This window comes from Drosophila melanogaster, chromosome 2L (assembly GCF_000001215.4).
Source record: "Drosophila melanogaster chromosome 2L".
Lineage (NCBI taxonomy): Eukaryota > Metazoa > Arthropoda > Insecta > Diptera > Drosophilidae > Drosophila > Drosophila melanogaster.
The window spans coordinates 11,559,339-11,570,234 of NT_033779.5; the positions used below are offsets into that span (position 1 = coordinate 11,559,339).

The 10,896-nt window shown below is 37.3% G+C and overlaps 1 long non-coding RNA gene across 1 annotated transcript, besides 2 other annotated features; it reads left to right on the plus strand.

Annotated features, from left to right (window-relative positions):
* The first annotated feature begins 1,862 nt into the window (after positions 1-1,862).
* lncRNA:CR44495 (long non-coding RNA:CR44495) lies at positions 1,863-2,628 on the plus strand. The gene has a single exon (NR_124200.1). It is a non-coding gene; the product is annotated as a long non-coding RNA:CR44495 (long non-coding RNA).
* A 588-nt stretch (positions 2,629-3,216) lies between these two features.
* Positions 3,217-3,283: a mobile genetic element.
* Positions 3,284-4,353: 1,070 nt separating this feature from the next.
* Positions 4,354-9,499: a mobile genetic element.
* Between the last annotated feature and the right edge of the window lie 1,397 nt (positions 9,500-10,896).

The following is a 10,896-nucleotide window of genomic DNA, read 5'->3' on the forward strand; positions in this document are numbered from 1 at the left end:
GATTCCAGCTAGTTTTTTTGTTTGCTCTAAAATTTCGCATTCAATTTATGTGCATTTTGTAACTAATTATTTTCTGTTCATTTTTTGCGTGCCATATAATGCAACATGCCGTTAACCGTCTAATTTAAGTCACTAACCGGTATATGTTTACTGTTATTTGTGTTATTATAAAAATCATTGACAAATAATGGTTCTATGGTTAATATTAATTTGTGCAAATATGTCAAACTAGTAGTAAACTAACAATTTTTATTACGCGACATCTAATAAGTCAACAATTTAGGCTGTTTTATCTGCGCGCAATCAATTTCCAATAATTTACATTTTCACTTATTCATTTAAAATAAGTTGCACATCCTTTTTTCTATGGTTAATCAAGGGAGATCTAATCAGTTGGCTGATATTGACCAATCAAACGAATAAATGAAACCAACTGAAGTGCATTTCATTGCTATAATCAGAAATTGATGCTGCGGAATGTCGTTCACCCTGCAAATGGATATTTAGAAAAAAAAACTTGTGAGTGTTTTAGTTTCCAGGGGCTTAAAATTATCGAGCATGTCGAAATCCAGTCAACACCTTGCATTTTCACTTGGGTCAAACCCACAAAAAAAGGGAATTTTCTAAAAGAAACGAAGAGCTAACAAAACCAAACGATTCGGAAAATAAATGCAGACAATGCATGCTGGGGACAAGAAACCCCTAAAAAATACATGACTTTGGTGGTCCATTTGGGGCTAAGCCAGAATGATGTGTCTGACTTTTTGGCGAACTAAGCTGGGTAACTGCAATGCAATGACCGCTTTCACAGTCGGCGAAACTTTCATTTCACCTTCAAGTTCGCTTTGCATTTAGGTAAAAAATTTTCGAGACCTCAGCGGAAGTCGTATATGGTATTTATGAGCGGAAATGAAAGTATAAAACCATAAAACTGACACCAAGACCACATATGTACATATATGCCAATATAGCAGCACTCAATCAGCCCAGTTTTCAGCCATTTTCCATTTCGCTCCGTCGGCAGTTTTCCCTTTCTCATGTATCCATTTGCAATTTTTTTTTCCACCCCACCTTTTGCAGCCTCGAAGGCTCTCAATATTCTGCCATCTCCTTTACGGCCAGCAACATTCATTGCATTTTTCTTATAAAATTATAATGTCCAATGGAAGATTTCTTTATTCTCTTATTTTGCAACGAAAATTGAATGAGTTTTCCGTTCATCTTCAGCATGGCCATAATGTGAAATGTTAACATGATTTTCCAGCTCTTTACTATGCATATGTAGGAGGCTCCATTTTCCCCCATCGCCAACTAGTTTGTTGTCTGTTTGTGTTTGGCTGCCGGCATGTTCACAAAATTAGAAAAATATTTTCTTTTTTCCCGGTTCAGTACATCAGTTCATATATGGCTTGGGACCAATCAATGGCCATTCCAGGACGACGATGATGGGCGGAGTGTGTTTTGTGTGGTCAATCTATTAATTTACCTCCTTATTAAGTTATGCCCTTTTATTACGTTAGCCTTCACATACCGAAGACATTGTACTGGTATTTTCAATTTACTTGAACTAATCTAATTAAACAGGACAACTTGCTTAAGGCCATTGAATAACTTTTAAGGATGGTGTTGCTTAATCAAAAGGAAGTTTCTTCAATGAAAATTGATTTTCAAAGATAAAGCTTACATAACTTTGAGAAATTTAGAGTTATGAAAATTGTTTCGATTGATTATTTTGTTTCAATAATATTTATTAAGATTAATATATTTTTGTAATATTTTATATTTGGCATATAATAAGTAAGCCGGTTTTATTATTTTAAATTTTTTTTTTATATTCAAACATTTTTTTATAAAGGTGCTCTATGCAATCCGTATCGACTTCAATATTAAATGTTCTCCACTCACACCTGCGGGATCAGCGACTGAGACAGCTGATGTGCCAGAGAGAGACAACAAACCGCTGCCGACTCCGCTGGGAATCCGGCAACACACAAATGCCATTAACTAGTTGGTGGCACGACAACTTTTCACATTTTGGCCGCTGGGCATCCATCCACAGGACACCTCAGTTCAGCTCAATTCGGCCGAGGATGCCGCTGGAATGCCATAAACACCAAGCGGTAGTCGGGAGTCGTCATCATCATTACCATCGTGAGCGGCATCCTGTGGGAAGAAGGAGTACCGGCCGGGGCATCATCCTTATGCTATTATCAACAACATCAGCCATTGTCAAAGTTTGGCGCATTTATTTGGTTGCTCAATCAGCGCCCAAAGCGATTTTGCCGTCAATGTTCCCCACCAATTCCAGTGCCCCCACTGGGCCACGAGCTCTGGCTCATTTTTATCAAAGAGCCGGCGGAGTCCCACTTCCACCTGCGTCGCTGCCGCCATTTACAATAATTACCATCAAATGAACAAACAAACTTTTGTGCCGCTCTTGTCCTGGACTAGTGACAAAGGCGAAAGCCGAGCTAAAAGCTCCACTGACCCCGCGAGCTCCGCCTTTTTATAGCCAACCACCCACTCGAGCAGCATCTCACCCAAAAGACTAAACCTCATTTACGTGCTCTAATAACACTAAACAGCATAGTAAAATCTGTTTTTGTTCGGTTCAATAGGTTCATAAATAAAGTAATTGGAAGACAAGAGAAATATAAATTACCTTTTTTACATAATATTTATGATTTATTTGAAAGCTATTAATTTTTATTGAATGCCAATATTTACCCTAAGAAAAAGGAAAAATACAATTTAGTGTCTAAAATCCCTTGCTTTGCAGCACAGTGTCTCTTGTGGAGAAGCCTTTTCCAGGACAGCACCACCAAAGCGGATTTTGAATCTGGTTAGCTGGTGGTGCTTATAGTGCAGCAAGCATCACTCAAAAGTTGCGTTCTTTTCCCAGTCGTGTTCTCTGTTTTTTTTTGTATGCCCTGCTTTATTTTCACTTTTCCCAGCCAGCCGTGGCTGTCGGCTCAATTTTCCAGCATTTGTACATTAGGCCGCTGAGGATTAACAATAAGTGGACCTGGTTTAAGGAGGAGTGCTTGAGTGGTTGGGAATGAGGATTGGGCTTGGGATTGGGGAGCGGACTAGCTTATGCCGCGGGGCAGGAGATGTTAATGAGGGGCTGGGGATGGAAACCACACAAAAGCTGCAACCTGTCAACTCTGGTTAATGTCGAGGCCGCTTGAGTCCAAACTTAAACTCCAACTAAAGTTTAAAACAAGAGAGATTTGAGTGCCTCGACTGTTAGATACCCGCTATTAAGATAGTGGGAGTGCGAGAAAGAAACAAAATTTTGGCTAGTCAATGATAAAATCCAAAGTACTAGAAATAACCAATATATATGCGTAATCTCCACTTTCATAGTCTCGAAATTTCAGAACTCATACGAACATATCCAGATCGATTTGAAAACGATAATTGCTTTCTGAATTATTTTATAGTTTTTATTTTCAGTGAAAGCTGAAGGCCAAGTGGAATAAAGCAAACAGAATAATTGCGACTTAAGTAATTGACACAAGTAAAATCTAAAGTCGGTGCACTTGCACGTTTGGCGAAACCGCAAATTAATTAATAACCAGTGACTTTTTGAGGGCAACACATGTGCAATTAAAAACCGCGATAAAGTCAAAAAGTCGACGAGATTTAAGCCTCCAATTAGGATTTAAGACGCCGGCGAGAACAGACAGTTAGCTGCAAGAAGTTTTCCACTCAGCCAGCGCGGCAATTAAACAGAGTTGAATTTCCTAGTTGGCCAAGGTAACAAGGAGCTCGCAATTAACGCGATTAAACATGATGCCATGATGCTGGGGGAAATCTCCGGCGAATGACGGGAAATCTCAAAGGGACGGTGGGGGGAAAATTCCCTAGAGTGGGAGGCGTCATCCAGTCAGTGTCGATGTCAAGCCATGTTTGCACTCGTATTTGTGTTTGGACCTAAACGCCTTGCAGCTTCTCAATTTATGAACCCAAGTCCTTGTCACACCCCCTTCGCCCTCCTTTCCAGCCGTCACTAACATTACTTTAGTAGCTACTACCTACCGCCTGTGCAGGTGTGTGTGTGTGTGTGTGTTTTATGTGCCTTGTAAATATTTATGCAACCGGTAATGACGAGTTGGCAACTGCCAAGTGGCTGCTTGAAGGTCGCAACTCTGGGAATCTTAGGGCTGCAGATTGCCATTTCAGCTGCCGGTGTGGATTCAAAATCTTGAGGTTGTTTACCGAGGTACGGTCCAACCTTCAATGGCCGCATGATATGCCCCTAATGAAATGGTTATGGTACACTAACCCTCAAGAGCCGCCCGAAGCCAGACAATTGCAACTTTCCAAGTGCTGCTGGCTGAAAGGATCTGTTGTAATTTATAATTTATATTTCCTTTCTTAATAAATAAATAAATAGTCAAGTTTATGTTTGAGTTTTATGATTTATATTTTAAGTTATTTCAACTGCAACACCAGCACCACGACCTACTCACAGCAAAAAACGTACAAGAAGGAAAGAAGGAATAAAAAGAGTGGTATTCTCTTACAATATGTTTTATGGCATAAAAGGTGTGGCCATTCATATCAAATATAAAGTAGTGTTGTTTAACGTTATTTTTGTAGGTTGAATAGTATATTCCAACACGCCCCCTCAAAAATAACGTCTATAATTAAAAACATAACAATAATATTCATTAGTAACTATCAAATGTGGGTGGTGTGCATTCTGGGAAGTGTTAACTGATCCAGCATTTGCTGCGAGGATACGGGGAAAACCCAGAAAAACCCGATCAGATCATTGTAACAAAATATGTTTACAGGAATTTAAATTTGAAAAATATATATAAAAATTTCATTCAGCATTCGATTGGTCGTCTTGCAGCAAACCCAATTTGTCTCGTAACTCCACAAATCTCGCAGCAGGCAACGGTTTTGTAAATATGTCAGCCAGTTGATTCTCTGTAGGAATATACTCAAGACAAATCACATTATTCTGAACTTGCTCTCTGGCAAAATGATATTTAATATCAATATGTTTAGCTCGTTTATGACATGAGGGGTTGTTTGCTATGCTAATACAGCCTTGATTGTCTTCGTAAATTTTAATGGGGTTTTCTAGTTTAATGTTAATACTAGTTAATAAAAATTTAAGCCATAGAGCTTCTCTCACGGCTTCAAATAGGGCCATATACTCAGCTTCAGTTGATGAGGCTGCTACTGAGTTCTGTCTCTTTGTATTCCAACAAATGAGATTAAAATCAAACATTTTGAATAAATACCCTGTTGTACTTTTTCTATCAATTTCACTACCAGCCCAATCAGAATCCACATAACCAATAATTTTATTTTCAAATGCCAAGTTCTTTTTAAAAATCAATTTCATATCGATAGTGCCCTTCAAATATCTAAGAACTCTTTTTAAGTTCTGCCATAATTCGGAGTTATTTTTGCTACTATATCTGCTCAAGATATTTACTGCAGTAGTTAAATCTGGGCGTGTACAAAGCATTATGTACATTAAACATCCTATGAGGCTACGGCATGGGGTATTGCAGTCTTCATCTGAATTAAGTAATTCATAATTTATTTTACTAGGTAAAGGAGTACTAACTGCATTACAATTTTCCATGTTAAATTTACTTAAAATTTTTTTAACATATGCAGATTGGCTTAAATAGATTTTATCTTCCTGCATCTCTATCCTAATTCCAATAAAATGTTTTATTTCATTTAGGTCAGTCATCCTAAACTTTTCCATTAAATACCTTTTGAAGTTATTCATTCTTGTCATATCTCCTGTAGCTATAACCACATCATCTACATATAATAATACATATATGTTTTCATTGATGTTACCTTTGTCTAAAATATATATACAGCGATCAACTGAAGAGTTTACAAACTCACACTCTTTCAATGCTTGCTCAAATACTTCAAACCAGCATCTAGCCGCTTGCTTGAGTCCGTAAATTGCCTTATTCAATTTACACACATTGTCACTATTACACGATATACCTTGAGGAAGTCTCATATAAATTTCCTCTTTTAACGTGCCATTTAAGAAAGCTGTTTTTACATCCATTTGATGGACTTTCAAGTTATACTGTATTACTAATGACAATATAAATCGGAAACTTGAAATTCTAGCTACAGGAGCAAATGTCTCTTCATAGTCTATTTGGTATTTTTGAGTGAATCCTCGTGCAACCAATCTAGCTTTGTATCTAATTGGATTTCCAAGTTCATTATATTTAACAGAAAATACCCATCTGCTATCTACAATATTTTTGTTTTCAGGCCTTTTTGTAATTGTCCAAGTATTATTAATTTTATGAGCATTTAACTCTGTATTGATGGCTTCTTCCCAAGAAGATTTATCATCCCTATATTGAATTTCATCAAATGAATTTGGGACATCGTTAAATATAGTGTGAGCATTTAGAACAACTTTATTTAGACTATTATCCTCTTCATTATAGGATATCTGAGGCTTAGTCTTTAATCTCTCACTTCTTCTATTAATAATTTCTATGCCATCATTTTTAGTTGGATTATCAATTCCAATTTCTTTTAAGTGCTCTGCTGTTTCACTTTCCCTACTCTCATTCGGGTTGCCTGATCCCTTACTTTCATTCAGGTGATCATCTCGCTTTCTTTTCTTACTCTCATTCAGAAAATATTTATTACTTTCCTTACTATCTTTCAGGAATTGTATGTTGTCGCATTCCTTACTCTCATTCGGGAATTCTGTTTGTATTATTTTCCTACTGTCATTCGGAAAATTTTTATTTTCACTTTCCTTACTATCTTTCAGGAATTGTATGTTGTCGCATTCCTTACTCTCATTCGGGAACTCTGTTTGTATTATTTTCCTACTGTCATTCGGAAAATTTTTATTTTCACTTTCCTTACTATCTTTCAGGAACACTGTTTCAAATTTAACAGCTCTAGAATTAACCATATTGGTTTCATCGACAACAACATCTCTTGCGACAATAAATTTTTCATTTACAGCATCCCACAACTTAAAACCATTGGGTTCATAGCCCACAAAAATACTTTTAAATGATTTATCATCAAACTTTCCTTGTTTGTTTTTAATATGCACATAAACAGTTGCACCAAACACTCTCAAATGTTTTAAGTATGGCTTCTTATTGTGCCACATCTCATATGGGGTCTTTGAACTATCAACAAGTGCTCTGCTAGGAATTCTGTTGATTAAATAAGTAGCAGTTAATACTGCTTCGCCCCAAAAGCTTTTATCTAGCTTTGCACCACTAACCATGGTTCGAGCTTTTTCCGTAATGGTTCTTATCATTCTCTCAGAAACACCATTTAACTGAGGTGTATGTGGCACTGTTAAGTGATAAGAAATTCCTTTCTTAACACAAAATTGTCTCATCTCATTTGACAAGTATTCTCTACCATTGTCAATGTATAAGTACACAACCTTTAAATTAAAATGAGCTTCACTCTTGGCTACAAAATCTTGAAACATGCTAAACACATCAGATTTATATTTAATTAAATAAGTTACACAATAATGTGTAAACTGATCAACAAAGATCACAAAATAATTTTTATCATCTAAAGTAACTGGAGTAATAGGCCCACAGACATCTGAGTGTACTACAAAAAGTGGTCTTTTAATATGGGTCTTATCTTTCAATTGTTTAAAAGGAAGTCTTGCCTGTTTACCATTTAAACAGGGTTCACAAATTTCACATGATAACTCTAAGTTGTTTAGAAGACTTTGATCACTAAACATATTCTTTCGTTTTATTTCTAATAATTTGCCATCGCTTATATGGCCAAACCTCTCATGCCATAAACGAAAATTATTTTTATGCTTAGCATTTATAGAATATGCTTGAAAATTGATCACAGGTACATTGTTTAACATACCTGAATTTTTGACAACCATTAACCCATTTTTCGAAATGGTTACACCGCTTTTGTCAAATTCGATCGACATTCCTGCCTCTTGGAGACGCTTTACGGACATCAAATTACCAGCAGCTTCCTTACAAAAGAGTACATCCTCCAGTGTAATCTCATGGTCATTCCGTAGTCGGACAATACCACGCTTAGTGGCATAAATAAATTCGCCTTGCTTGGCCACTGCAATCTTAAGTGGAGGCACAACCTCCACACTGTCGGTATACAGCGACTCATCATTTATAAGATGGTCACTAGCACCAGAATCAAGGACAAACCCGCAGTTGTCCATCACTGAAGTATTATTCACTTCTTTTACCATAAACGCAATGCCGTGTGATGTTGCAGTTTGAACTTGTTTTTCATTTTCTTTATTTTTATTATTTAATATTCTTTTATAATGGAAACAATCTTTTTTAATGTGGCCTTCTCTGCCACAGTGGTGACACTTGACTTTATACTTTGAATTTCCCTTGAATATTTTCTTTGGTTTAGTTACCCGATTTTTAAACAAATTATTTTTATAAGTGTTATTATTGTTGTGCACGATCGCGTTCATAACTTTCTTGCTTGTATCGTTGTGGTCATTTTTAATTTTAATTTCTTGATCCAGCAATCTATTTTTCACAAACGCCAATGTCAAATTTTCTTCAGATAATGTCTCTATCGCTGTAATAATTCCATCGTAACACGAAGGCAATGTGATCAGTAGATGAGAAATTTTATCCATCTCTTCTATTTTTGCACCAGCTGCCAACAATTCACTTATAAGTTCGTCAAAAATATGAAAATGGCTTAATAGTGACATCTCACTCGATAGCTTCAGAGAAAGCAAACGTTTTCGCAGCGCCAGTTGCGACGCCAAACTTTTTCGTTCATAAACGGCGTCCAAATTCTCAAGAATCTGACGCGCCGTAATGTCGCTTGTTGCGAAATTTAAAAACGAGTCGCTTAGGTACTCTATTATTGTACTTTTTGCACAACGCTCTGCCTTTTTCCAGGAGTCATCTACCTCGTTAGGCATTAAACCATCAACTACTTTAAGCACATCTTGCTCGGCTAAAAGAGCCCTAATTCTAAATTTCCAAATCGCGTACTTCTCGCCATCAAACGGCTTAATATTACGTTTAGCCTTGTCCATTTTTCACTCAAATTCTGAGAAGGAAATAATTTCACAAGAATGTGAAAAAAAAAAGCTATTTCACAAGAATGTGAAAAAATGCTATTTCACAATTTATTTTCACAATCTTTAATTCACAATTTAATTGTTTATTAGGCATGGACTGGGCCCATAACCTGTTGTAATTTATAATTTATATTTCCTTTCTTAATAAATAAATAAATAGTCAAGTTTATGTTTGAGTTTTATGATTTATATTTTAAGTTATTTCAACTGCAACACCAGCACCACGACCTACTCACAGCAAAAAACGTACAAGAAGGAAAGAAGGAATAAAAAGAGTGGTATTCTCTTACAATATGTTTTATGGCATAAAAGGTGTGGCCATTCATATCAAATATAAAGTAGTGTTGTTTAACGTTATTTTTGTAGGTTGAATAGTATATTCCAACAGGATCTTTAACTTTGCATTTTGAAAAGTTTCAAGACTGAAGCGAAAAGTAGTTTAATGGGAGAGGGAAATTAAAGCTCTACAAATTAAATTACCCTAGATGGCAGAAATTATGCACTACGTTACCTTACATTTCTCAATACATTTCCGTTGTCTACCTTGTGTTGCTTCTATTTTTAAAATGGCCATCCATTTCTTTTTAATATGGTTATCTATTTTGCATCCTATATACATATATTATGAAGCGTGGCCCTGATGCGCATTCGGTGTTTGTTTGGCACCCAGTCGCAGGTGCTACTGAGCGTATACTTAATATGCCATTTATTTTGGGCGAAAAACTCAAGGCTAAGCGAACGAAACGAAAGCCACTGAGATGAAATGAAACGAAACCCATTCACACAGATGCGACCATCTCGACGACGACACACATAAATAGTCGCATCTGAAGGATCTTGGGCAACTGCAGACGGAGAAGTGTCTTGCATTCGATAGTCGAATTCATTGTCGCCTTTATTGTTGCTCCTCTCCGCTACTCTCCGCTGCGTTCCGTTCCGTTGTCGAGAATCAATTTGGCAAAAGTCATTGCATTCAATTGTCACTTGACAGACGACAAATGGTGTTGATTCACAGACACTCGCATGCAGGAGAGGCAGAAGATTCTGCGACAGCGACGACTGAGTCGGACCAAGATTATTTATTTTGGACACATGTACTCCGAAGACTTTCGGCACACGAGCTTTGGTCCAAGCCAGCCAAGGAGGCATTTAAAAAGTTATAGGCCAGGGCTTGGTGAACTTTTCAATTGCCGGCAACTTTGGCCTGCCAAAAAATACATTTAAAGAAGAAGAACTGGCCCAGACAGAGCATAAATTTGCAAAGTGCCGGGCCTCGGTTAGTGCATAACTTTTGTGGCATGCCAAAAGCCACAAAACAGCAAAGGCATTGCCGTCATGAATAAAGCACTCAGATTCACATCGCATTCGCCATTCGCACCGAGACCCACATTCACACTCACATTCGCACTCATTCAGTGAAGCACTTCAAAGGCATTCACAGTGTGTGTGGCATACTTTTGTGGAAAATCAACTCGGGCCAGTCGGGTGGCGACAGAAGTTTTTGTACGTCTGAGTCCCGTCGACTGAGTGACAGGTCGGTGGGTCATCGAACCCGGACCTGCAAACTAATTACAAACCGATTTCGTACTGCAACCGCAACACACCGCAAAAGCCACAAAAAATACACCAATCTTTGGCATGCTTCATTATGCATTTGGAATTTTTCTGTGAAATTGCTGACAAAATTTATGAATCCTGCTCTTGAAGCTGCCAAAGCTGGTATAATATGCTGAAGTCTTGGCACTCGTGGATGTCTGGCCTAACGATATTTAAAGTTTTTGACT